This window comes from Meriones unguiculatus, chromosome 10, assembly GCF_030254825.1.
Source record: "Meriones unguiculatus strain TT.TT164.6M chromosome 10, Bangor_MerUng_6.1, whole genome shotgun sequence".
NCBI classification, from domain to species: Eukaryota; Metazoa; Chordata; class Mammalia; order Rodentia; family Muridae; genus Meriones; species Meriones unguiculatus.
The window spans coordinates 106,879,322-106,902,052 of NC_083358.1; the positions used below are offsets into that span (position 1 = coordinate 106,879,322).

Genomic DNA, 22,731 nt, shown 5'->3' on the forward strand with positions numbered 1-22,731 from the left:
AGTGGCTCAGTGGGAGGGGCGTGTGTAACCTGTGGAAGAGCCTAGGGTTGTTCCCTAGGACTGAAAACAAACAAAACAAATGAAAAAACAAGCACATACAAACACATACACTCACGGGGGGTGGTGTACTGCATAAACTTAGAAACCTGGAAATCTCTGTTTTCCAGAATGTAAATGTCACCTCTTTACATTTTGGGTCGTTCTGTGGTCACAGAATCTTAGATTGGATTCATGATCAGGTAAGAAAGCATTTATATCTGGGGTAACCCTTCCACCGGAGTTGGGATGGAGTTGGCTCTGACTCCATTGCCACAGTGGGCCCTTTGGCTGATTTCCCAACAGTGATGGTGAGCTTCCTGTGAGCAAGTACTCTGCTCCTGTTGGATGCTTGTGTGGCAGTCAGTGTGGCAGTCTTCATCTGCAGCAGCTTAGTAGCTGGACCAAACTACAAGGAACCTGTCCTAAATGGCTGTGAGGAAGACCATCTGGAAAATTCATGGCCTGATCCTTACCCATACAGCAAAGAAATGGCTGAGAAGGTGGGGCTAGAAGCCAGTGAGTGCACACTGAGAAATGATGGCATATTGCACACTTTTGCCTTCTGGCTCATGTACATTTAAGAAGAAAGAAATTCCATTCTTTTAAATAATGATTACTTAATGATTATTCAGGCCCTTGAAAATATGGGTGTTCTGGATGTTACTGGCAAATTCTCCAGAGCCAATCCAGTATATGTTGATAATCTGACCTGGGCAAACATGGCAGCCAGGGGCCTACAAGAACTCAAATATCCAATGACACCCCTCACCAAAGCTATGATGATTTAAATTGCACCCTGAGCAACACTTCTGAAGAACATTTTAAACATCATTATTAACACACCTTGTGACTCCTGTGGTGGGTCGTCCTGTGACTCCTAATTACTTAGTAACCCTGCTAAAGGCAATTACATTCCTTTTACCCTGCCTATATAAAGGATATACTAAAAGTAATAAACGGAGACCTTGATCACACAGCCTGCTTTGGTCTTCATTCTTTGTGGCTCTTGTCCCACCCAATTCTTAGCCCCTCTCTTTTTTTCTTTTTTTATTATTGTTTATTATTATTAGTTACATTTTATTAACCCTGTATCCCAGCTGTATCCCACTCCCTTATTCCCTCCCAATCCCACCCTCCCTCCCTCAGCTTCTCCCTGCCCCTTTCCAAGTCCTCAGATTGGGGAGGACTTTCTCCCCTTTCATCTTAAGGTCTTTTTGGAAATGACCTGTGGACTGGGTCATCCCTTTCACCGCCACTTGATCACACAGTCAGACAGCATGTTTTCCTTCTCCTATAAGAAAGCTCAGAGATATCTGGATTATGAACTGTGTGTCAGCTGAGAGGAAGCCAAGCAAAAAATCTCAGCATGGATCGGGACACTTGTGGAGCAGGAGATACTGAACTCAAGAGATACTGAAATCAAAGGAGATACTGTTCAGGAGATACTGAACTCAAAGACTCAGTGATGTGAAAATGGCAAAGACATGGCCCTGGGTGTTATCAGAAATCATTGTCAGGTCCTCAAAAGAGACAGAAGCATAACCCTGGTCCCCTTGCCACCCTTTGACACAGAGGCCACCTTAGTGTCTTCCTCAAGTTTCCAGAAGCTTTGCCAGACACAGACCCAGTCACAAGCTTTCTTCCCCAAGCACCTGCCCAGGGACACACAGGCCACTGGGCCTCAGCTCCTGGTTCTAATCTCTCAGCATTTCTTGTTGCTCAGAGCTCTCTCCATGGGCTTCAACTCCCCATTAACAGCATTTCTCTTTTGGTAATGCATTTGGTAAAGAGATTGTGTGATGGGTTCCTGCCTGACCTTGCTTGCAAGTAAGCTGTGCTGTTGGCTTTCATGATTGGAATGTTCTCAGTAAACTGTTCTTGATTGTTCTTCATTCCTCTCACTTACTTTCTCCAGTTTCTAAAAATGTAAGGAATGCTTGTCTCTCAGAATTCTTTGCCTAAGAAAGTGGCTCCTGTTTATTTGAACCCAATTTCTATAGGGTTTTGGATAAGAAACATGTGAACTTAGGGTTCCTGTCATGTGGGGACATATCTCCACACATGAAACTGCATTGCAAACTGATTCCTTGTGGACACTCTCTTCTACTGGGAGGGGGGGGTTAACATTCCACTCCTTTGGATGGACACAGCGTTTTCTCTCTCGCTCTCCCTCTCTTTCTTTCTCTTCCTCTCTCTTTCTCTCCCCCTCTCCCTCTTTCTCTCTCTTGCTAGCTCTCTCTCCTGTGCAGGGGAACTGATTTTGGCTCTTTAACATTTATGTTTGACATATTTGTTAGAAATTCCCTGAGAATGCCTGAGACAAACAGAAACCAGTGGCTTTTGTGGTTGTCTAATAGGAGCTCTGGAGAAAGCTTTGTCTGCTCCTAGAGCTGATGGGAAATAACAACCTGTGTTCCTTTTTAAAAAAGCATATATTTCTGAACCTAAGGTGGTATTCTAAGTCCATATAATTGTTCTTCTCAGTGTCCTCTGTTCTTTGTTTTTGTCTGGATTGGTGAAGAGTGACACAATGAAGGAAAGAATAATGGAGCTATGACAAAAGTTCTATTAGAGAGGGAACAAATGTTTTTCTCTAGCCCCATTGGTAGTGAGGGGAAGAGAGTGTTACAGCACTGTCAGGCCACATCTGGCAGGGATTTAGGTTAGTGAATCTCACTCTCCTGTCTGTCCTCCATTAGGACCTCTCCACTCTCAGCCTCTTCAGTTGATTTCACTGGAGATTCCACCCTTGAAGGCTTCATTCAATCCTGTCTCTCCAGTTCATCCTTTGCCTTAGTGCAAGCTACTTGCAGAGGCCCTCTTCACACCACACCTCAGCTCTCTTGGGACCCCATCTCTTGATATGCACAGGAGCCCCTGACCTCATTCCTGGAGTCTGCTCAGCTTTTTAAAACTAGCTCACCTCTTTTCCTCTTTGCCACCAAAAAACCTGTAGAAGCGCTCTGTCCAGGAAACCCACAGGCACCACACTTTCCTAAGATCCAGAGAGGGCAACAGAAACCAAAACAAAGAAAACCCACCCAACACAGACCAGATATCAACACCTGGAATCTCTTCAGGGCCTCTTAACTAAATGCCTAGACACCAACGTGAAAACACAAGGATTTGAAAACAGCAATTATGACTATGTTCAAGGACCTTGAAGAGAATATGAAAAAAAATCCCATAAAGATGTCTATGAAAATATAAAGGAACACTAAGTAAAAGGAACAAAATGGTTCAAGACATAAAAGTAGAAATAGAATTGCTAAGGAACACCCAAACTGAGATAAAATTGGAAATGAAAACTTTAGGGAGTCAAACATAAACCACACAGTCCAATACATGGAAAAAGAGATTCTTGGGTGCTGAAGACAAGGTGAAAGAGATGGATACCTCAGTCAAAGAAAACGTCCAGAGTCTATATGAGCATAAAAATATGCTATATAAGCATAAAATTATGCTGCTAAGATGAGGAGACATGTTTCCTACGGGAATCTGCTCCCTTGAAGTCCCGGGTTGTTCCCCCTGGCCATCTTTGCCAAAAAGATGTACTCTAATTATCCTGCTTTTTCAGATGAAGGATTGAATGAGCCTTTTGATTTTTCTCTATGATTCTTGGTACAGCACCGCTAACTATTCAAGAAAATATATTTTTGATAGATTATTAAAAGCTTTTGCAAGAATAGAGGAAAAGAAAAATAAGTAATAAATCAGATTTAGTATTAGAAAGCATTATAAGAATAGTGAATAAATAATGGGCTTCTTCTTAGGAAAAAATAGCATAAGCAAGTACAGCAGGCTTGAGCATGCCTCCCTTTAGCGTCTTGTTTCTAAGGAAGATTATAAATCTTATCAAGACATATGGGAGGATGGGCGACCAAGGTGTATTTAGACTTTAATGTAGAAAAAGACTTTGGCAGGTATTTGACTTTGCTCGGAGGACTATTACAGCTCCTGACTTTCCCCTTCACTAGTCAGTGATAATGAAACCACAGTTTGAGGTTTTTGTTTCTTGTTTGCGTTGGTCAGAAAGTTTCTAGGCTGAGATTTCTTGTGGGCATTGCTTTATGCTTGGCTACACTTTCGAGTTAAAACATAAACTTTGTATCCTTGGTAAAAGTTTGAATGTTCTGGAAAGCATGCCAATTTTAAGGTGCTTCCTTGTGAAATCACTATAAAATTATTAGCCTGACTTCAGTAAAATTACAGCAGGGTCAAAACCATCTCGGTGTCGTCTCTGACTCTCATTCTGTCATTCGCCTGAAACTGTGCCTTCCTGATATCCAAATCCCCTCATTCTCCTACGGTTGTGGGACCCGGTTGGGTTGGTCCGTGGCAAGGTACCATAGACATCACAAGAGTCTCACCTGGAAGCAAGATGTCAACTCCCTCCAGTTCAATAACACATTTCCACAGACAGAAAACCCATAAGAACAAAATCGGGAACCATAGTAGGTAAGCAAATGGTCTGTAGGGTAAACAAAAAACAATAAATACCATTTTGTTCATTTTGTGTTGGCCAACTATGCTCGTCACGAGGCCTGTCATTCAGTCTGGTTTGCATACTCAGTGAGAATTGGTTGGAAAAACAACTCCTTTCCCTCTGAATGCCGTTATCAAATGGAGATAGATTTGGGTAGGAAAGAGGGGTTGTGTCTATTTCCACTCTCAGCACTGGAACCCCATCTGGTTTAGTCCTGTGAGGCCTTGTGTATGCTACCACAGTTTCTATGAATTCACTTTTGTTTAAGACTTGTTGTGTCTATAGGGCCATGTTTCCATAGTGCCCTCCATCCCTACTGGCTCTTACATGACTTCTGCCTCTTCTTTTGAAGAGTTCTCTGAGGAATATAGGGTTTTGATGAAGAAAATTCATTTGAGATTGAGTCTTTCAAGTCTCTCATGCTCTGCATACTGTGCAGCTGTGGGTCTCTGTATTTGTTGTCATCTTCTGCAGGAAGGAGTTTCTCTGATGACAAATGAGCAATGTGCTGATCTATGAGCATAGAAGATGTCATTAGGAGTCATTCTATTGCTACATACCTTTAGAAGATCTATAGTGTTTGGTTTCTCCTAGGTCCCTGGCCTGTCTAGCCTCATGTTCTTGGCCACTGGAGCAGTGTCAGGCATGGGTTCTATCTCAAAGAGTAGGCCTTAATTATAATAAGAGAGTGGTTGCTCTCATGACTTTTGTGCCACTACCACACCAGGATAACTTTGTAGGAAGAACACCATGTTGACTGCAGGTTTTACAGCCAGGTTTATGTTTATCTTTACCCTCTGGAAGTCCGCAGAGTGTCTTCTGGTACCATGAACACTAGTATTCAGTAGGCGTGAAAGCTCTATGTAAGCACCAGCTCAACATCTCTATGTTCACTGAGTTAAGTAGGTATTGTTGTCACCTCTAAAGCCTTGCCATCAGTTTGTAGTCAGCAGACAGTAGCCTTGACAATAGCCTGGGTTATTTGGGGGATTTCCATGGTACCCCTTGGGCCAACAACTGAGTTAGATGTAATCCATTCTCAGTGCTGGTGTTTAATTTGATGATAAGAGATGTCCAGTTAGGGCTTTGTCTCCCTTGTTATTAATGTTTCCAATTTATAGTTATTTTATATCATATATATGTTTTATTTTCAGAAGCTTCTACTGTATTAAATTTCCATATAACCCCTCAAATGACACTTAGTTTTAGCTGTTCCTTTCTGTATTTCCTTTCTTGACCCTTCTTTCCTCCCCTGACCTTTTGAGTATCCCCTTCCTGCCCCTCCCTATTCATCCATAACTATTCTTTTTCCCTTTCCCCAAAGAGTTTCTTCCCTCTTCACTAGCTCCATATCTATACCTCACCTCTGTGGTTATAAGGATAGTAGCTTGCTTATCAAAGACTGAACACTGAACAAATAACTGAATAAATATTTTCTTGTCTTTTGGGGTCTAGGTTATATCACTCAGAATGATTTCTTTTCTAATTTTATCTACTTACCTACAAACTCTTTTCTGTCTAAGTTGAATGGAGGGTCAAACTGAGAACATTTAAGAAGGGGGAGATACAGGGGAATGTGATCAAAATGTATTATATGAAATGTTCAAAGAATTAATAAAATATTTTTAAAAGAGTTAAATCCAAATTATATGTATGACCTAGTTTACCTAATCAAGATTATCTTCCCATAAAACTGTTAAACTCTAAGAATTATATCTATAACTTTTTATAGGGAAAGGTCAATGTTGCTTGGATTTCATTAAATGTTTTTGACATATTGATTTCTTTCACAAAACCCTGAGGTTTATAAGTCACACCAAGTCAGAGCCAGCTAAGCTTAGGGATCTGAAAAATAAACCAGAACATTGAACCTTATTTGGAAAATATTTACTACCTCCTTCCAGATCAAGAAGGGGACTCTCAGCTGGGCCTGACTTCAGCGTCTCCAACACTGAGTAAGTCCGCTTCAATGCCTTCTCTTATAGGTTGCTTTGGCTGTGGAGTTTTGTAACAGCAAAGAAAGCAGTGATTGCACTGCCTGTTAAGGAAGTTTCCACTTTCTTGGGTGAGCTTTGTGTTCGTTATGCCCACACTAGGTATATTTATACCATGGGCAGGAAATAGTAACGTCTGCTGGCAATGGTAGTTCTAACTGTTCTCAAGGGCACAGTGTCTTGAATGCCCTTAAATATGTTCTGTTCTCCTTGCTCTATAGCACAAGGGTTAAGGAGTAGGAATCTTTCTGAGCACAGATCTTAAAGGACATTTGAGAGAAACATGTTTGAGTCTGGAATTGAGGGAATGGTCTGGCTCTCAGATTTGGCTCTCAGTATGTCAGTACATGTGAGTTTACCACTAGAACCAGTAACCAGTGTTATGCCTGTAAGACCTGCAGTCCCGATGCAGGAACTCCGGACCGCTCCTCTCCCAAAGACACTCACAGAGTGTGATTCAATGAAAAAGCAAGAGGCATAAGTTTATTCTGATTGCGATGGAGTCGCCCCTTCAAGATGGGAGATGACCCCGAGCATACAAAGCACAGAGTTTTTATACCTAAAAACCAGACCACACATGTTTCTTTACATTGACTGGTCAGCAGAAAGATAACATAAAAAACAGTTTTGCAGCTGGCAGCTTGTGGTTTCTTCCAAGAGCAGTCCACCCTGCCCCAGGTTCCCTAGTTCTCAAAATAAGCTCATTCTGCCCTCTAGGAAGGGCCATTAGGTCTGGCCTCTATTCAAGGTTCAGTAGCCCCTGTTGTTTTTCTTTCTAATCTGGACCTTATTCAAGGTTTAGTTGTTTTGCTTTCTAGTCTGGGATGGTCTCGTTTCTCATTCCCCCCTTTTTCATTGACATAATTTTAACCCTAAAATATACAGGCTAGATTCAGCCTGCACATCTAACCTCTGATAATGCTGCTGAAGCATAAGGACCTGAATGGTACTAATCGCTTCTCTCATAAAGTTAAGCAGCTTGTTAAAAATGCAGGGACCAAAGGTTACAATTAGGAGAAGAATTAGCAAAGGACCGAGCAAGGTGGAGATTAGAGTGGTCAACCATGGAGAAGAATTAAATCATCCTTAAAACCACCCTAGGCTTTAGGCTCGTTCACACTTTCTCTTTTCTAAGCCTTCTTTGACCTTGTCTAGGGTCTCAGTGACAACTCCAGTATGGTCAACATAGAAGCAACATTCTTCTTTTAGGGCAGCGCATAAACCCTCTTGTTGCAGAAACAATAAATCTAAGCCCCTTCTATTCTGTAACACCACCTCTGATAGTGACTGTAGAGAATTTTTTAGCTTTCTAATTGTGTTCTCTAATCTTTCTATGTCCTCATCAACAGTTGTCCTGAGCTCATTTAATCCACTATGTCAGAGGGCTATAGCTGACCCTCCAACTGCTGTCCCTGCTGCTTCCAGTCTGATCCCAAGCATTATAGCTAGGGAAATTCCCAAATCTCTTTTTGTTCGTATTAATGGTTCCCCCACAGAGTCCCAGTATCGAAAGTGCTCTTCATATGGGTGGTAAGTGACACAGGGGATTACTTGGACCAGGACACAGTAGTCAGATGAATTAGCTAGCACCTGAGTACTGACACAGTAGTAATTCCTGTCACACAGGTCCACCATCCATTGGTCGGTGGTATGAGATACCCTGACAGGTCTGTAACATTATAGGTTTGGTTGCATCAAAACTGATAACGGGGGTAGAGGGATTCTACCTAAACAGAGTCCTTGCCCTGAAACAGCAGACAGGGAAAGTCTAGCCTCCCCTTCTGTCCAATGACAGGCTCTTGCCTCTTGGGTATTATTTATCTCATCTGTAAAGGTAATTCCTTCATAATAGGGAGGATCAATCCCAAAACATAACCAACAAGACTCAGTAGCTTCCGGATTGGTGTTATTTAGGGCCTGGAAGGCTCCCTGTGCTAGGGAAGTAATGTACTGTCCAGGAGGCTTAGGGGAAAAATCTTCTATTTTTGAGTTAGGAGTCAGAGAGGGGAGCGTTGGAGGCGGGACCGTAGTCTGGGGTCCGATTTTACTGGTGGGAACTAGACAAGGGCCAGCTTTATTTGGTCCCACTTCAGCAGATGGAGTTGTTATTTTTAGTTTGATGGTGAAGAACAACCCATCATCATATTTTTCCTTACACATTCGCAGGCCCCAAGTGAACCCCTTCAACCAATTGGTTGAAATTTGTTTCCCCACATCTGTGAACCGGATTAGCAGGGGGTGACAGCAAGTGTTACATATTGGCTGATAAGTCCACCTATTGTTCGGTCCCCGGTCTGGGGGCTCGGCATGACTATAATTAGCTCTAACAATGATGTAATCTCAACTGAAAGTAAGCTTCCAGTAAGAATCACCAGTGGTCTCAAAACCCCAACTTTTGCAGTAGAAGTCATTTCTTCCTCCACATTTGTTTACTAATTTAGGTTGCTGATGGGGTCCGGGACATACATAAAAGGTTAGGACTCACAGCATACTGAGGTGGTTGCGGTCCCACAGCCCCCCCACCACCACCACCAGGGATCTAAGCCCCTCTCGCTGTAAGGCCCATGTTTGGAGTGCTCAGGAACCACGTCGGGGTCTAGGTGGCTTTGCAAATCCCATTTGGCAAGTGCCCCTAAAGCCATTTTACAAAGGTCAGGGTATAAGTCCAGCCACCATGTGAAGGGTGGGGCTACCTTTGAGACCAAATTATAATATGTCTCTGATTAGTTACTTCCCAAGTCAAAAGTTTGGGCTGGTGAGGACTGGAGCCCAAGCAAGTATTTAGCAGAGCCAAAAGCACCAGCAGTTTGTGGATATTACTCATGGTCAACATTTTTAACAAGCTTAAGTTTTAAGGGATTGTCACTGGGCTGGATTTTCCAGTCAGAAGTGGAGTCCTCTGGAGTGGGTTTGATGTGGGATTCGTGGATCCCAGCAGCAATGCCTTCTACCTTCACAGCTGTTGTGGTGGTGAGCAGGACACAGTAAGGATCTTTCCACAGGGGTTCCAAATTCTGTCTACGGTGTCGTCGTACATAAAGCAAGTCTCCAACTTGGAATTGATGGGGCACCTCTAAGGATCCTGGCATATATGCATTGCCAACCTTGCTCCAGATTTCTTTTTAAATAAGCTGCAGTCCTTTTAACCCAGACAAGTCAGAGTTATTACTGGTTATGTCAAGGGGGGCCCCAAGGAGAGTTAAGGGAGTGAGAACTCCATACAATAGTTCAAAAGGTGTAAGGTTTAGCAAAGTAGGAGTATTTCTGACCCTAAAGAGGGCCAGCGGGAGGAGTACTACCCAGTCACCGCCAGTCTCCATGGTCAATTTGGTAAGGGTCTCTTTTACAGTTCTATTCATTCTTTCTACCTGTCCTGAACTTTGGGGTCTATAAGCACAATGTAATTTCCAATTAATCCCCCAAAATCTGGCCACCTCCTGACTTACCTGAGCAACAAAGGCCGGCCCATTGTCTGACCCGATTACCTTTGGAATACCAAACTGGGGAAAAATGTCCTCTAAAATTTTCTTGACTACAACCAAAGCAGTCTCTTTCTTGGTGGGAAAAGCTTTCACCCATCCTGAGAAGGTATCCACAAAGACCAAGAGATATTCATTTCCATACCTGGCTGGCTTGATTTCGGTAACGTCTACTTCCCAATGCATTCCAGGTCTAGTTCCTCTCAGCTGCTTTCCTGAGCTCTGGAAATTCTTTCCTACGTTGACTTTCTGACAAGGTGTATATGCCTGAGCCACTTTCTCAGTCAAAGCAGTGAGGTTTAGTATTCGGTATGGAGATTGATGAACAATTTCAGTCAATTTTCGTGCCCCTAAATGAGTCTACTGATGCATTTGTGCTATTAGTCTCTTAGCATCTTCCTGTGGTAAAATGATCTTACCTTTGGAGTCAATTCATGCTCCCACATTAGCATCGAATGTCCCCTGTTTCTTCTGTATTTGCTACAGGTCATCCTCTGAGTATTTTAGTCATTCCTTCCTTGGCAACTCAGCAGTTAATATCATTGGAGCAGGACTTCCTCTAGCAGCTGCATTAGCCTCCTGTTCAGCCATGTTATTCCCCTTTGCCGCTTTCGAATTTCCCTATTGATGTCCTGGACAGTGAATTATGCTTACCTTGGTGGACAGTAGTAGGGCATTGAGCAAGGCCAAGATTTCATTTTATTTTTAATTTCTTTACTGGCTGATGTCAACAGGCCTCTCTGCTGGTAGATGGCCCCGTGCACATGGGCCATAGAAAAGGCATACCCGCTGTCAGTGTAGATGTTTGTCTTTTTATCTTTCCCCAAAGTTAATGCTTGAGTTAAGGCAATTAGTTCTGCCCATGGAGCAAAGGTGCCTTCTGCCAGTGCTTTGGCCCATATTACCGTGTGTCCTTCCCCTACCGCTGCTCTGGCTTTTCTTTTTCCATTTTCCAGAAAGCTACTCCCATCTGTATGATATGTCACCTCTGCATCCAGCAAAGGCTGGTCTTTTAAGTCCTTTTGCCATCCCTGTTCTTCTGCTAACACCTGCAAGCAATCATGCTCTGGGGGCTGAATTTCTGGATCTGGTAACGTGGTAGCGGGGTTTAGCCCCATCACTGGGGCAAAAGTAATCCTGTCGTTATTTAAAAGCAAGATCTGGTAATGAGTCATGTGGGCATTTGTGAGCCAGCGATCAGGTGGCTGTCTAAGGACAATCTCAAGGGCATGAGGGGCATAGACAGTAAGATCTTGTCCCAAGGTCAGCTTATCCTTGTCCTTTACCAATGCAGCAACTGCTGCTATTATTCGGAGGCAGGTCGGCCATCCTGCTGCTACTGGATCAAGCTTTTTAGATAGATAAGCTACCAATCTCTTCCAGGGTCCTATCTTTTGAGTCAATACTCCTTTAGCCATTCCCTGATTTTCAGCCAAATAGAATTAAAAGGTTTAGTTACTTCAGGAAGTCCCAAGGCTGGACTTAAAGCCCGTTTAATATTATCAAATGCAGCTTGTTCATCTTTTACCCAGGTAAAAGAGTCATTGCCCTTTGTAAGGGCATACAGAGGGGCTGCCATTTCAGCAAACCCAGGAATCCATAATCGGCAGAACCCTGCTGTACCAAGAAATTCCCTCAATTGTTTAGTAATTTGTTAAGGGGGAATATGAAACACAGTCTTTTTTCTAGCCTCTGATAACCATCTTTTTTCTTCTTTTAATATATATCGCAGGTAATTGACCTGTTTCTGACATATCTGGGCCTTTTTTGCCAACACTCTATAGCCAAATTTGCCCAATTCTTGTAACAGTTGGCCGGTGGCTTCGAGACAGGTTTTCTAACAGTCTGCTGCTAGTAAGATGTCATCCATATACTGGAGAAGAGTTACCTGGGTATTTGTGGCCCAGAAGTGTGCCAGGTCTCAGTGCAGGGCTTCATCAAATATGGTAGGAGAATTTTTAAACCCTTGGAGAAGTCGAGTCCATGTTAGTTGGCCCGAGACCCCAGAGTCGGGATCCTTTCATTCAAAAGCAAAAATGTCTTGGCTGGCAGGGCTAAGTTGAAGACAAAAGAATGCGTCTTTAAGGTCTAGAACAGTATACCAGGCTCTGTCAGGGGGAAGGGAGTTCAGCAGGTTATACGGGTTGGGGACCGTTGGATGTAAGTCCATGACCTGTTTATTAACTTCCCTCAGGTCCTGCACAGGTCGAAAATCATTGCTCCCAGGCTTTCAGACTGGCAGTAATGGAGTATTCCAAGCGTATTGACATCTTTTTAGAACCACCAGGTCAAAGAGTCGCTGTATATGAGGGCGAATCCCATGACCGGCTTCTTTAGACATTAGATACTGCTGCACTGCAACTGGGGCTGCCTGAGGTTTTAGCTCTATCTGGACTGGCGGTTGTTTTCTTGCCTTTCCCAAGCCCGCTGTCTCAGCCCAGGCCTCAGGGTACTTCTCCAACCACCAGTCAATGTCTTTTCCCCATCCTTTAAATTTTCAAACAGCCGATATTCATCTTCCAAGTGAATTGTGAGCACGTGACTGGGATTCCCTTTGTTGTCTATAACCTGTGGGCCATCTGGTTTAAAATAGATGTGGGCCCTATTTTGGTCAGGATATCCCGACCCAGCAATGGGTATGGGCATTCAGGCACGACTAACAATGAGTGCGATACCCAGCCCACTCTGAGGTCCACTGTTCTTTGGGTAGTCCATAAGTATTGTTTACATCCAGTGGCCCCTTGAACCCATGATTTTTTTCTCTTTCTTAGCCCCTGAATCTTGTAATAGAACTCAATGCTGAGTGCCAGTGTCCACTAGAAAATGGACTGGCTTCCCCTCCACCTTAAGGGTTACCCTGGGCTCAGAGAGGGGGACCGAACCCTGTCTTCCCTAATTGCCACAAACCAGCCCAGTTGGATTCCCTGGGTCCATGGGGAACAAGGCTCTGGACAGGAAGACGCGGTTTCTGTGATGAATTAACAGACAGAGACACCTTGATGGTTTTGTCTCTGCTGCACTTTTCTGAAATCAAGCTAGTACTTTTATAATGATTTAACAAAAAGGCACCTTAAAGTTGGCAAACTTCCCAGAACATTCAGACTTTTACCAAGAATACAAAGTTTACATTTTAACATAGGGGAGTGCCCACAAGAAATCTTGGTCTGCAAATATTTGATCAAAGCAGACAAAGGGAAAGAAACCTCAAATGCAGTTTCATTATTTCTAACCAATGAAGAGGAAAGTCAGGAGCTAAGTCAGATGCCTGCCAAAATTTTTTTCTGTATCAAAATCTAATTACACCTTTGTTAACCATCCTCTCATATGTCTTGCTAAAGATTTACGATCTTCCCTAGGAACAAGGCACTGAAGGGAGGGGAAACTCCCACCAGCTGTACTTCTCATGCTATTTCTTCTTAAGAAGGAGCCTATTATTTTTCACTGTTCTTATAATGCTCTTAATACTAAATCTAATTCATTACTTCTTTTAAAACTACTTTTCTTCTGCCCTATTCTTGGTAAAGCTTTTGATAATCTATCAAGAATATATTTCCTTGAATAGTTAATTGTGCTGTTTCAGGAATCATAGAGAAATATCAAAAAACTCATTAATCCAGCCCCACAACCACAACCGAAAAAGCATAGAGACCCTAGACTGCGTCTTTTTTACTTAGGTGGTCAGAAAGACCTGCCAGTGGCCTCCAGGGAGTGAATTTCTGAAGAAAGCGTGTCTCCCGCCCTGTAGCACAATCTATTGATATGCTACATTGGCGATGCTGGAGTGGGTGTGGCACCTAATCACTGTCATCGTTCAAGGTTAGGACACAGGTCCCCGGGGCTCTAGTATTTAGCTGCTTTTTTTTTTTTCTTTTGGGGCAATCTTTGACCCAGTGTCCCTTTTCCTTGCAGTAGGCACACTGGTCCTTAGACAGAGGGCCCCCACGGTTGCCAGGAACTCTCTCCCTTTCAGCACAACTTTTCTGTACTACAGTGGCCAGAATCTTAGTCAACTTTTACCCTGTCTCTTGTCTCTTACTCTTTCTCTCATCTCCTGTTCTTTCTGCTTTCTTTTTTTTTTTTTTCAATGCAGTTTATTCAGGAACCTTGAACAATCATCTGACCCTGGGGAAAGCCAGCCCACAGCTTAAATAGCCTCTGGGTAGCCAATCCAGGCGTGCCACGGGGGCAATGCAGATAGGTCCACATACATGGAAGCAAGCCAGATCCTCAGCCTTAGCCAAATGTGGAATTGTTCGTGACAGAGAGCACTCGCCATCGGGAAGGTGGAAGGCGGAAACCAGCTCCATCTTTAAGGCATAGCATTCCGCAGCTCTCTACAGTTCCCCCTTTTTGTTTTAGACGCATCAGGCAAGAGTAGAGGTTTGATCTCTGATATTAGAAATAAATAGGGACTTTGTACGGATGTAAGTGCTTTATTTGGTGTGGGGATCCTTTTAAATGTTTTTTGTTGTTTCTAGCTATCACAACATGAAAACATGCAAACCATCAATCACTGAGCAGTATCCCCAAACATATTTATTGGTGTCAGTTTTTAGAAAACCTAAAGGAACAACTAGGGAAGTACTTTACAAAGTAAGAACGCCAATTTGGTTTTCTTCAGCTCGACACATATAAATCACCTGGAAAGAAGGAACCTCACTGAGGAACTGATTCCACGACATGGTCATGAAAGTATTTTCGTAGGTTATTTCCTAGATTAATTATTCATATGGGAGGGTCCCGCCTACCGTGGGCTGTGTCTACATAGAGCAGGTGTTCCTGGGTTATCTGAGTAAGCGAGCTGAGCAGCCCATGGAAGCAAGGTAGTAGGTAGGAGCATCCATGGTTGCTGCCTGTGTTCCTGCAGTGACTTTCCTCAGAGATGAGCTGTGATCTGGATGTGTATGAACCCCTCTCTCCTCTTGTTGTTAGAACAACATAGGACAGTGGCTCAGTGGGAGGGGCGTGTGTAACCTGTGGAAGAGCCTAGGGTTGTTCCCTAGGACTGAAAACAAACAAAACAAACGAAAAAACAAGCACATACAAACACATACACTCACGGGGGGTGGTGTACTACATAAACTTAGAAACCTGGAAATCTCTGTTTTCCAGAATGTAAATGTCACCTCTTTACATTTTGGGTCGTTCTGTGGTCACAGGATCTTAGATTGGATTCATGATCAGGTAAGAAAGCATTTATATCTGGGGTAACCCTTCCACCGGAGTTGGGATGGAGTTGGCTCTGACTCCATTGCCACAGTGGGCCCTTTGGCTGATTTCCCAACAGTGATGGTGAGCTTCCTGTGAGCAAGTACTCAGCTCCTGTTGGATGCTTGTGTGGCAGTCAGTGTGGCAGTCTTCATCTGCAGCAGCTTTGTAGCTGGACCAAACTACAAGGAACCTGTCCTAAATGGCTGTGAGGAAGACCATCTGGAAAGTTCATGGCCTGATCCTTACCCATACAGCAAAGAAATGGCTGAGAAGGTGGGGCTAGAAGCCAGTGAGTGCATACTGAGAAATGATGGCATATTGTACACTTTTGCCTTCTGGCTCATGTACATTTAAGAAGAAAGAAATTCCATTCTTTTAAATAATGATCACTTAATGATTATTCAGGCCCTTTAAAATATGGGTGTTCTGGATGTTACTGGCAAATTCTCCAGAGCTAATCCAGTATATGTTGATAATCTGACCTGGGCAAACATGGCAGCCAGGGGCCTACAAGACCTCAAATATCCAATGACACCCCTCACCAAAGCTATGATGATTTAAATTGCACCCTGAGCAACACTTCTGAGGAACATTTTAAACAATCATTATTAACAAACCTTGTGACTCCTGTGGTGGGTCGTCCTGTGACTCCTAATTACTTAGTAACCCTGCTAAAGGCAATTACATTCCTTTTGCCCTGCCTATATAAAGGATATACTAAAAGTAGTAAATGGAGACCTTGATCACACAGCCTGCTTTGGTCTTCATTCTTTGTGGCTCTTGTCCCACCCAATTCTCAGCCCCTCTCTCTTTTTTTTTTTCTTTTTTTATTATTGTTTATTATTATTAGTTACATTTTATTAACCCTGTATCCCAGCTGTATCCTACTCCCTTATTCCCTCCCAATCCCACCCTCCCTTCCTAAGCTTCTCCCTGCCCCTTTCCAAGTCCTCAGATTGGGGAGGACTTTCTCCCCTTTCATCTTAAGGTCTTTTTGGAAATGACCTGTGGACCGGGTCATCCCTTTCACCGCCACTTGATCACACAATTAAACAGCATGTTTTCCTTCTCCTATAAGAAAGCTCAGAGATATCTGGACTATGAACTGCGTGTCAGCTGAGAGGAAGCCAAGCAAAAAACCTCAGCATGGATCAGGACACTAGTGAAGCAGGAGATAATTGAACTCAAGAGATACTGAACTCAAAGGAGATACTGTTTAGGAGATACTGAACTCAAAGACTCAGTGATGTGAAAATGGCAAAGACACGGCCCTGGGTGTTGTCATAAATCATTGTCCTCAAAAGAGACAGAAGCATAACCCTGGTCCTCTTGCCACCCTTTGACACAGAGGCCACCTTAGTGTCTTCCTCAAGTTTCCAGAAGCCTTGCCAGGCACTGACCCAGCAACATGCTTTAATCCCCAAGCACCTGCCCAGGGACACACAGGCCACTGGGCCTCAGCTCCTGGTTCTAATCTATCAGCATTTCTTGTTGTTCAGAGCTCTCTCCATTGGTTTCATCTCCCCATTAACATTATTTCTCATTTGGTAATGCATTAGGTAAAGAGATTGCGTGATCCGTTCCAGCCTGACCTTGCTTGCAAGGAAGCTGTGCTGTTGGCTTTCATGACTGGAACGTTCTCAGGAAACTGTTCTTGATTGTTCTTCATTCCTCTCATTTACTTTCTCCAGTTTCTAAAGATGTAAAGAATGCTTGTCCCTCAGAATTCTTTGCCTAAGAAAGTGGCTCCCGTTTCTTTGAACCCAATTTGTATGGGTTTTGGATAAGAAACATGTGCACTTAGGGTTCCTGTCATGTGGGGACATATCTCCACACATGAAACTGCATTGCAAACTGATTCCTTGTGGACACTCTCTTCTACTGGGGGTGGTGGTGGTAATATTCCACTCCTTTGGATGGACACAGCATTTTCTCTCTGTCTCCCTCTCTTTCTCTCTTTCTCTCTCTCTCTCTCTCTCTCTCTCTCTCTCTCTCTCTCTCTTTCATTTCCCCTCTCTCTCTTTCTCTCTCTTGCTAGCTCTCTTTCCTGTGCAGGGGAACTGATTTTGGCTCTTTAACATTTATGATTGACATATTTGTTAGAAATTCCCTGAGAATGCCTGAGACAAACAGAAACCAGTGGCTTTTGTGGTTGTCTAATAGGAGCTCTGGAGAAAGCTTTGTCTGCTCCTAGAGCTGATGGGAAATAACAACCTGTGTCACTTTTTAAAAAAGCATATCTTTCTGAACCTAAGGTGGTATTCTAAGTTCATATAATTGTTCTTCTCAGTGTCCTCTGTTCTTTGTTTTTGTCTGAATTGGTGAAGAGTGACACAATGAAGGGAAGAATAATGGAGCTATGACAAAAGTTCTGTTAGAGAGGGAACAAAAGTTTTTCTCCAGCCCCTTCTGGTAGTGAGGGGAAGAGAGTGTTACAGCAGTGTCAGGCCACATCTGGCAGGGATTTAGGTTAGTGAATCGCACTCTCCTGCCTGTCCTCCATTAGGACCTCTGCACTCTCAGCCTCTTCAATTGATTTCACTGGAGATTCCACCCTTGAAGGCTTCATTCAATCCTGTCTCTCCAGATCATCCTTTCTCTTAGTACAAGCTACTTGCTGAGGCCCTCTTCATACCATACCTCAACACTCTTGGGAACCCATCTCTTGATGTGCACAGGAGCCCATAACCTCATTCCTGGAGTCTGCTCAGCTTTTTAAAACTAGCTCAGCTCTTCTCCTCTTTGCCACAAATCAACCTGTAGAAGCATTCTGTCCCAGGAAACCCACAGGCACCACACTTTCCTAAGATCCAGAGACAGCAACAGAAACCAATGAACAGAAAACCCACCCAACACGGACTGGATATCAACACCTGGAATCTCTTCAGGGCCCCTTAACTAAATGCCTAGACACCAACATGAAAACACAAGGACTTGAAAACAGCAATTATGACTATGTTCAAGGACCTTGAAGAGGATATGAAAAAATCCCATAATGATGTCTATGAAAATATAAAGGAACACTGAGTAAAAGGAACAAAATGGTTCAAGACATAAAAGTAGAAATAGAATTGCTAAGGAACACCCAAACTGAGATAAAACTGGAAATGAAAAGTTTAGGGAATCAAACAAAAACCACACAGTCCAAGACATGGAAAAAAAGATTCTAGGGTGCTGAAGACAAGGTGGAAGAGATGGGATACCTCAGTCAAAGAAAACATTAAATCTCTCCACAGATCAGCATTCACTGCTCAGACACTGTAGATGGTCCTCTTGACACTTTTAGGGCCCTCATTAGATTAAGAGGAGCTCCAACATCATAACATCTATCTCAGTGTACAATTGCCTTTGTACAACTGGGGGTGGTACTGTAGCATCTGGATTCTAAACTGTCCTTGAATGTGCTGCATGAACTGTTTCAATTTAAAAATTGTTTCTTCATAATGAAATGACAAATTATCATTTTAAATCTGTGTTGACAAAGCATACACTACAAAGATTTTCATCTTTTCTAAAATCAAAGTACTTAATAAGAATGAGAGAGAAAGAGAGAAAGAGAAGCTGAGGGCTAGAAACCTTGGCTACCTGACACCACAGTCATTCCATTTTTTTTTAAATTGCTCATGTCCTCACACTATCCCCATGCTATCCATGGTCCCCTTTAACCAAGAACAGTGAAGAATGCACCAGGAAGCCAGGGTTAGGTAGAAATGAGTAGGAATCATGGGGACTCCTGATTTATTTTCTAACACCAACAGTGTATGTGACTAGGTGCCCAAATATGTTGAAGGTCTGTGTCCAAACTGTGTTGAAGGATGTGCCAGCCTTCATCCTCACCAGTTCAGTTAATGATGCAAGGCCCACTCCTATAAGAATTTTCACCTAAATGGCCATGAGGAAGAGCAACATGAAAATGCATGGTCTGATCCACACCCGATTCAGCAAAATGATGGCCAAGAAGGCAGTGCTGTCAGCCTGAAAAAATGTTCATTCCCGGAAAGGTAAGACTGTTCCTTTCTGACAATATGATTGGGGTCTTCAATGTAAAGGTACTTGAGGTATCCCTGGCAAATTCCTGATACCCAACCCAGTGTTTGTGGGCAAGCAAATAACAGTAGTCAATTCCTTGTTTTCTCATTGCTCCTGTGACAAATGCATAGTTGTGTTGGTTCAGGAAATGTGAAGATTGCACAAAGGAGCTGGGATTAACAATAGAAATGAACAGAAATCGTGTGGACTTCTTGGTTTATTACCAGACACTAGCAAGATGTTGTGTATGATTAGGTACCTAGAACCTGTTAGAGGCCTAAGTTGAAGTTGATGTGCCATCCCTCATCTACTAGCTCAGTTGATATGGCAGGACCCAACTCATAAAAGAAATGGTCCTGAATTACCATGAGGAAGAACATCATGAGAGTACAGAGTCTGAGCCATACTCATACATAAAAAGATGGGCAAGAAGACAGTGCTAGCAGCTAATGGGTGACCCTGAAAGAGACTGGCACTTTGGATACTTGTGCTTTAAAACTCATGTACATTTATGAGAAGAAAAGAACATACATTTTCAACACATTGATCAAGGCTCTCAAAATTCACTGCTGTTGGGCCTGATAAGGCCTGTTGCATCTACCTGAGCCTGGCTTAAATTTGGAGACCTGTCTTTAGCTTCTGATTTAAGAGGTGCCACTTCTGGGCAAAAGTGATTCAGCATATCTGCCTTAAAATCAACCCTGCCAGGTAAATGGTGGGACCTGGAAAGGATCATCCTGAGTGAGTTGTCCCAGAAGCAAAAAGACACACACGGTATATACTCACTCATATAGACATACAACATAGGACAAACCCACTAAAATCTGTGCATCTAAAGAAACTAAGCAAGAGAGAGGACCCTAACTAAAACGGTCAATCCCCATCCTGAAAGACAAAGAGGATGGACATCAGAAGAAGAAGAAAACAGGAAACAACCTAGGAACCTGCTACAGAGGGCTATTGAAAGCCAGAAGAAGAAAACAGGAAACAAACTAGGAACCTACCATAGAGGGCCTCTGAAAGCCTCTGCCCTACAGATTATCAAAGCAGATGCTGAGCCTGATGGCCAACTGTTGGGCAGAGTGAATGGAATTTTATGTAAGAAGTGGGAAATAGTAAGAGCTGGAGAGGACAGGGTCTCCACAAAGAGAGCAACAAAACAAGAAAATTTGAACACAGGGAACTTCCCAGAGACTCATACTCCAACCAAGGACTATTCATGGAGGTAACCTAGAACCCCTGCACAGATGTAGCCCATGGCAGTTCAGTGTCCAAGTGGGTTACATAGTAATGGGAAGAGGGACTGCCTCTGACATAATCTGACTGGCCTGCTCTTTGATCACCTCCCCCTGAGGGGGGTAGCAGCCTTACCAGGCCACAGTAGAGGACAATGCAGCCACTTTTGATGTGAACTGATAGACTAAGACCAGAAAGGAGAGGAGAACCTCCCCTATCAGTGGACTTGGGGAGTGGCATGCATGCAGAAAGAGGAGGGAGGCTGGGATCGGGAGGGGAGGAAGAAGGGGCCTATGGGGGGATACAAAATGAACAAAGTGTAAATAAGAAAAAATAAAATAATAATAATAATGATAATAAATAAAATATGCAAATGAAAACACGCACACACACACACACAAATCAACCCTGCCAGGTAACTGTTATATGGAGTTTTCTCACTGGCCCACCTCCCCTTGTATTACCTAACCTCACCCTCTATGTCTTCTTACCTCACTTCCTTAATCCTGCCCCTTGACTCAAACCTATAAGAGGGGCTGCTAAATTTAATAAACTGAGTTCCTGCTTTGACAGATCTCCCAGCTCCATGGTGTTTTATTCCCTGGGGCATCCAGGGAGGTCCAGGCTGTTGACACTCACCAACCTGCTCAGCCACAGAGGGTGTCCAGCCAGACTGGCCATCCTCCTATTTGCTCCACCTGCCTGATATCAAACCAGCACAATGCCCTCTGAATGTTACTGGCACATTATCCAGAGTCAAACAAATGTGTGTCAACAATGTGGCTTGGGCAAATTTTCTGGCAGCCAGGGACCTCAGTCCAGAAGTCACCAAGTACCAAAGGACAGTTCTACTACATCACAGATGAAACACCTCACCAAAGTTATGGTGATTTAAAATGCACCCTATGCAAGGTCTGGGTCCTCTGCCTTAATTCCAACTGGACCAGTCCTCTGTTCCTGATGAACTGGCTCTTTTTCTCATCTTGCTTTCCTCTAAAAGGAGAAAACACAGTTCACCAGATGAAGGCTTTTGGTTTGAAAGCCTTCATCTTCCCACAGGCTCCTATGACTGTACTGCTTTGTCAGAGGAACATTAGAGCCCTGAATACGGGCTGGTGCTCCCTGATAGAGCCCTGGATCTCTTGGCTTCCCTCCAGCACAGCCCTGAACATGATCCTCAATTGATCAGCAAAAGCCTGTAAGGGGACTTAGAATTCCTATGGGTCTTAATACATGGTCCTAGTCAGAAAAGAAGAAGCAGAAATGTCCTTAGCTTACACTTCTGTTGAACAAGACTATCTAGCCAGCCAAACAACTGCTGTCTTAAAAGTCCAGCTGTCCCTAAATGCAGAAAATCATCCTAGCTGGACTGTCAATCCTTGCTATCACCCTGTAGAAAAAGGAGACAGGGAGGATCAAGGAACCCTCACCTGGGTATCCAGCCACTCCATAGCATGTTATATATGATCCTACTCTAATTACATGTGGCCTAATGGAGAGGCTAGGGTATACAGGTGGGAAAGACTAGGGTAAAGAGAGCACTGTCTATTCAACTATGAGAAAGTCAGAACCCGGCTAGGAAAAGACTTTCTAGGGCATCCTTTTACATGGAGCACCCATACTCATGGAAGTAACCTCTCACCTATGCACTGAAAGTAAGCACAGTCAACCCATTAGTATTAAGGATGAAAGTCGGTACCATTGCCTTAGTGTGTCAGTTGAACAGTAGAGAAGGGGAAAGATATAGTTTACTTCTCCTCAAGGGAAAGAATTTTACCAACAATGTCCACTCTCAGTAAAAGAGAGAGTTCTAGAACAGAGCTGGGTATATGGTTATTCCCACATTTCAGTTTTCATTCACACCCAGGAGACAAATTATGAGTCCCAGGAAAATGAAGACAAAATATTTAGTTTCTCCCCAAAGGTATCTCCCACTGAATGCGAGCTCTGAGGCACTATCCTTCCATTTATATTTAACTTTTTCTCCTTTCTCCTCCATATCCACATCTCTTCCTATGTACAGTTGCATCCTCGTTGACCCTTAGTCCACTTCCTTTCTTGTCATCTCCCTATTTTCCTGAAAAGAAAGAACAAATCAAGACACATTTGAGGCAGGGCAAGAATCAGAGATTAAAGGCACATGCCATCAAGCTGGAGCATCTGATTTCAATCCCTAGGACCTACCTAGTGGAATAAGAGAACTGATTCTAGACATACTTGCCAAGACATGCAAGTTCATGCATGCACAGAGACATAC

The 22,731-nt window shown here is 43.3% G+C and overlaps 1 protein-coding gene and 1 pseudogene across 1 annotated transcript in view; both read left to right on the plus strand.

Annotated features, from left to right (window-relative positions):
* The first annotated feature begins 231 nt into the window (after nucleotides 1-231).
* LOC132657119 (3 beta-hydroxysteroid dehydrogenase/Delta 5-->4-isomerase type 1-like) lies at nucleotides 232-877 on the plus strand (annotated as a pseudogene).
* Nucleotides 878-6,462: 5,585 nt separating this feature from the next.
* The window catches only part of LOC110542496 (3 beta-hydroxysteroid dehydrogenase/Delta 5-->4-isomerase type 2-like), a 40,170-nt gene continuing 23,901 nt past the window's right edge, over nucleotides 6,463-22,731 (plus strand). The window contains exon 1 of the mRNA XM_060393007.1: nucleotides 6,463-6,480. The gene's annotated coding sequence lies outside the window, so the exon portion shown is untranslated. The remainder of the gene's footprint in view (nucleotides 6,481-22,731) is intronic.